This window comes from Sus scrofa, chromosome 14 (genome assembly GCF_054392235.1).
Source record: "Sus scrofa isolate SSC_HxYL_T2T_F1_AM1 chromosome 14, Sscrofa_HxYL_maternal_Yorkshire_Landrace_v2.0, whole genome shotgun sequence".
Taxonomy (NCBI): domain Eukaryota; kingdom Metazoa; phylum Chordata; class Mammalia; order Artiodactyla; family Suidae; genus Sus; species Sus scrofa.
In genome coordinates, this window is record NC_139396.1 from 73,655,001 (window position 1) to 73,660,000 (window position 5,000).

At 72.8% G+C, this 5,000-nt stretch overlaps 3 non-coding genes across 3 annotated transcripts; all 3 read right to left on the reverse strand.

Moving 5' to 3' along the window:
- Positions 1 to 377: 377 nt before the first annotated feature.
- Positions 378 to 496, reverse strand: LOC146396721 (5S ribosomal RNA). Its single transcript, XR_014828522.1, has one exon. It is a non-coding gene; the product is annotated as a 5S ribosomal RNA (ribosomal RNA).
- A 1,920-nt stretch (positions 497 to 2,416) lies between these two features.
- Positions 2,417 to 2,535, reverse strand: LOC146396722 (5S ribosomal RNA). Its single transcript, XR_014828524.1, has one exon. It is a non-coding gene; the product is annotated as a 5S ribosomal RNA (ribosomal RNA).
- Positions 2,536 to 4,452: 1,917 nt separating this feature from the next.
- Positions 4,453 to 4,571, reverse strand: LOC146396723 (5S ribosomal RNA). Its single transcript, XR_014828525.1, has one exon. It is a non-coding gene; the product is annotated as a 5S ribosomal RNA (ribosomal RNA).
- Between the last annotated feature and the right edge of the window lie 429 nt (positions 4,572 to 5,000).

The following is a 5,000-nucleotide window of genomic DNA, read 5'->3' on the forward strand; positions in this document are numbered from 1 at the left end:
CGTCCGCCTGTCCATCTGCCGGGGCCAATATCCGTCCATCCATCCGGCCGAAGGGCCGGGCCTTGGGTCCCGGGCGAAGGAGGGGAGCAGCTGTCCGTGGGGCGAGCGGGCAGGTCAGCCAGCGTGCAGTGGGCCAGGCCCTTCGGAGGGAGCCCGGGCCGGCGGCGGGGAGGGGCGGGGGCTGGGGCTCTGAGGTCCAAGGGCTGGGATGAGGCCGCCTGCGGGCGCGGGCCACTGGCTGGCCGCGCCGCACGACCGCCCCGCGCGGTGGGGCGGGAGGGGCAGTCGGGGCCGGGGGCGCTGGGGCTGGGGCTGGCGGCGAACTGCGCTGAAGGGGGCGGCGGCGGCGGCGGCGCCTAAAGGAGAGGGAGGCAAAAAGCCTACAGCACCCGGTATTCCCAGGCGGTCTCCCATCCAAGTACTAACCAGGCCCGACCCTGCTTAGCTTCCGAGATCAGACGAGATCGGGCGCGTTCAGGGTGGTATGGCCGTAGACGGAGGAGGGTGCCGCGCGCCGCCCCAAGAGCCCGCCGCCGCGCCTCCGGGCCTCCGGGCCTCCGGGCCTCCGGGCCTCCGGGCCTCCGGGCCGCCTGGCGCTTGGCCTGCCCCTCTGCGGGCGCCTCTGCCCACGCAGCCCGCTGCCGACCCAGGGGACCAGAGGCCTCTGGCACCCGGAGGGTGGTGGAAGTCTCGCCACTCTCCCATGCCATGCCAGGACGGGGGGCGCTCGGCAGGCCCGTCTGCGCTCGGCAATCCACAGGCCGCTCGCTCACCCGCAGCTGGGCGGGGGTTGGGGGGCGTGGCCCCGGAGGGGTCAAGGCCCCAGGCTCCCTTTCCCCGGAGCCCCCTGCAGACCTAGGCCCAGCCCAGCCCAGCCCGGGGTCTGGCCGCCCCTCCCGCCCCCCTCCGCCCCCCTCACCCTTGCGCCAACCCCACGCGGAGCGACCAGCGTGCAGCAGGAGGGCATCAGGCCCGCCAGGTGGCCTTTCCAAGGCCACCCTTCCCCACAGGAGTCCAGGACACGGGGCGGGGGGCCTCGTCGTCAAACCGGAGAGCTCCTGGCGGGGAGAGCTGAGGATGGGCAGGCGGCCGGGCGGGCTCGGAGCCTGTTCCCCTGCCCACAAGATGCCACCCCCACCCACCCACCACGTCTCTCTCTGGCTCTCTGGCTCTGTCACACTCACACAATACACACACACACACACACACACACACACACACACACAAACGCGCGCGCGGGTGCGCGTGCCAGCGCAGGCGGGGGTGGGGGGGGGGAGAGAGAGAGAGAGAGAGAGAGAGAGAGAGGGAGAGAGAGGGAGAGAGAAGAAGCTAGGGAGACTGACAGAGACCCAGAGACGGAAGGAGAGGTGGCGGGAGGAGGGGATACGACCCCCAGACCCAGAGAGGCACTCGGGACCCATAGGGTCCCAGAGCCTGACACAGATCAGAGAGAGGCCCTGCTGAAGAGGCGGCTTTCGCAAGGAAGGGCTTGGGCTGGGCCTGGGGCAGGAGGCAGGGCCCTGAGGCTGGCAGGGGAGGGGGTCGGGGTGGGTGTGGGGTGGCCGGGCTAGGGGGGAGGGGGGAGGGGGGTGGCCGGGCTTGGGGGCACCGGGGTGGGGGGTGGGGGTGGGGCGGGCAGGGAGGAGAGGTGAGGAGGGGTCCAGGCAGAGGCGGGGACGGGGGAGGGGCCCAGGACCTGCAGCCAAGGTGTCAGGATTCCGCTTCCGCTTGGATGCCTCCCCCGCCAGGTCCCTCTCAGGCCAGGAGAAGCCCCCCGAGACAGTGAGGTGAGGTGGGTGCACGTTCGGGCTGGAGCGTGCGCATGGGGACCAGTCGGCTTGCTTTGTCTCCGCTGCTTTTTCTCTCTACCTCGGGACACGGGTTCTTGCCCCCTCTGGGCGGCGCCGCGCCCCGGGACTGTCTTGAGGGCTCCTGGCCGGCCCACGCCCCGCCCGTCTTGTTTCCTGGATCGGGAGGGCCCAGGAAATGGGTAGTATGGAGGGGCCCAGGTTCCAGGAGCCGGCCGGCAGCCGACCGACCGTCCGCCTGTCCATCTGCCGGGGCCAATATCCGTCCATCCATCCGGCCGAAGGGCCGGGCCTTGGGTCCCGGGCGAAGGAGGGGAGCAGCTGTCCGTGGGGCGAGCGGGCAGGTCAGCCAGCGTGCAGTGGGCCAGGCCCTTCGGAGGGAGCCCGGGCCGGCGGCGGGGAGGGGCGGGGGCTGGGGCTCTGAGGTCCAAGGGCTGGGATGAGGCCGCCTGCGGGCGCGGGCCACTGGCTGGCCGCGCCGCACGACCGCCCCGCGCGGTGGGGCGGGAGGGGCAGTCGGGGCCGGGGGCGCTGGGGCTGGGGCTGGCGGCGAACTGCGCTGAAGGGGGCGGCGGCGGCGGCGGCGCCTAAAGGAGAGGGAGGCAAAAAGCCTACAGCACCCGGTATTCCCAGGCGGTCTCCCATCCAAGTACTAACCAGGCCCGACCCTGCTTAGCTTCCGAGATCAGACGAGATCGGGCGCGTTCAGGGTGGTATGGCCGTAGACGGAGGAGGGTGCCGCGCGCCGCCCCAAGAGCCCGCCGCCGCGCCTCCGGGCCTCCGGGCCTCCGGGCCTCCGGGCCTCCGGGCCGCCTGGCGCTTGGCCTGCCCCTCTGCGGGCGCCTCTGCCCACGCAGCCCGCTGCCGACCCAGGGGACCAGAGGCCTCTGGCACCCGGAGGGTGGTGGAAGTCTCGCCACTCTCCCATGCCATGCCAGGACGGGGGGCGCTCGGCAGGCCCGTCTGCGCTCGGCAATCCACAGGCCGCTCGCTCACCCGCAGCTGGGCGGGGGTTGGGGGGCGTGGCCCCGGAGGGGTCAAGGCCCCAGGCTCCCTTTCCCCGGAGCCCCCTGCAGACCTAGGCCCAGCCCAGCCCAGCCCGGGGTCTGGCCGCCCCTCCCGCCCCCCTCCGCCCCCCTCACCCTTGCGCCAACCCCACGCGGAGCGACCAGCGTGCAGCAGGAGGGCATCAGGCCCGCCAGGTGGCCTTTCCAAGGCCACCCTTCCCCACAGGAGTCCAGGACACGGGGCGGGGGGCCTCGTCGTCAAACCGGAGAGCTCCTGGCGGGGAGAGCTGAGGATGGGCAGGCGGCCGGGCGGGCTCGGAGCCTGTTCCCCTGCCCACAAGATGCCACCCCCACCCACCCACCACGTCTCTCTCTGGCTCTCTGGCTCTGTCACACTCACACAACACACACACACACACACACACACACACAAACGCGCGCGCGGGTGCGCGTGCCAGCGCAGGCGGGGGTGGGGGGGGGAGAGAGAGAGAGAGAGAGAGAGAGAGAGAGAGAGAGAGAGAGAGAGAGAGAGAGAGGGAGAGAGAAGAAGCTAGGGAGACTGACAGAGACCCAGAGACGGAAGGAGAGGTGGCGGGAGGAGGGGATACGACCCCCAGACCCAGAGAGGCACTCGGGACCCATAGGGTCCCAGAGCCTGACACAGATCAGAGAGAGGCCCTGCTGAAGAGGCGGCTTTCGCAAGGAAGGGCTTGGGCTGGGCCTGGGGCAGGAGGCAGGGCCCTGAGGCTGGCAGGGGAGGGGGTCGGGGTGGGTGTGGGGTGGCCGGGCTAGGGGGGAGGGGGGAGGGGGGTGGCCGGGCTTGGGGGCACCGGGGTGGGGGGTGGGGGTGGGGCGGGCAGGGAGGAGAGGTGAGGAGGGGTCCAGGCAGAGGCGGGGACGGGGGAGGGGCCCAGGACCTGCAGCCAAGGTGTCAGGATTCCGCTTCCGCTTGGATGCCTCCCCCGCCAGGTCCCTCTCAGGCCAGGAGAAGCCCCCCGAGACAGTGAGGTGAGGTGGGTGCACGTTCGGGCTGGAGCGTGCGCATGGGGACCAGTCGGCTTGCTTTGTCTCCGCTGCTTTTTCTCTCTACCTCGGGACACGGGTTCTTGCCCCCTCTGGGCGGCGCCGCGCCCCGGGACTGTCTTGAGGGCTCCTGGCCGGCCCACGCCCCGCCCGTCTTGTTTCCTGGATCGGGAGGGCCCAGGAAATGGGTAGTATGGAGGGGCCCAGGTTCCAGGAGCCGGCCGGCAGCCGACCGACCGTCCGCCTGTCCATCTGCCGGGGCCAATATCCGTCCATCCATCCGGCCGAAGGGCCGGGCCTTGGGTCCCGGGCGAAGGAGGGGAGCAGCTGTCCGTGGGGCGAGCGGGCAGGTCAGCCAGCGTGCAGTGGGCCAGGCCCTTCGGAGGGAGCCCGGGCCGGCGGCGGGGAGGGGCGGGGGCTGGGGCTCTGAGGTCCAAGGGCTGGGATGAGGCCGCCTGCGGGCGCGGGCCACTGGCTGGCCGCGCCGCACGACCGCCCCGCGCGGTGGGGCGGGAGGGGCAGTCGGGGCCGGGGGCGCTGGGGCTGGGGCTGGCGGCGAACTGCGCTGAAGGGGGCGGCGGCGGCGGCGGCGCCTAAAGGAGAGGGAGGCAAAAAGCCTACAGCACCCGGTATTCCCAGGCGGTCTCCCATCCAAGTACTAACCAGGCCCGACCCTGCTTAGCTTCCGAGATCAGACGAGATCGGGCGCGTTCAGGGTGGTATGGCCGTAGACGGAGGAGGGTGCCGCGCGCCGCCCCAAGAGCCCGCCGCCGCGCCTCCGGGCCTCCGGGCCTCCGGGCCTCCGGGCCTCCGGGCCTCCGGGCCGCCTGGCGCTTGGCCTGCCCCTCTGCGGGCGCCTCTGCCCACGCAGCCCGCTGCCGACCCAGGGGACCAGAGGCCTCTGGCACCCGGAGGGTGGTGGAAGTCTCGCCACTCTCCCATGCCATGCCAGGACGGGGGGCGCTCGGCAGGCCCGTCTGCGCTCGGCAATCCACAGGCCGCTCGCTCACCCGCAGCTGGGCGGGGGTTGGGGGGCGTGGCCCCGGAGGGGTCAAGGCCCCAGGCTCCCTTTCCCCGGAGCCCCCTGCAGACCTAGGCCCAGCCCAGCCCAGCCCGGGGTCTGGCCGCCCCTCCCGCCCCCCTCCGCCCCCCTCACCCTTGC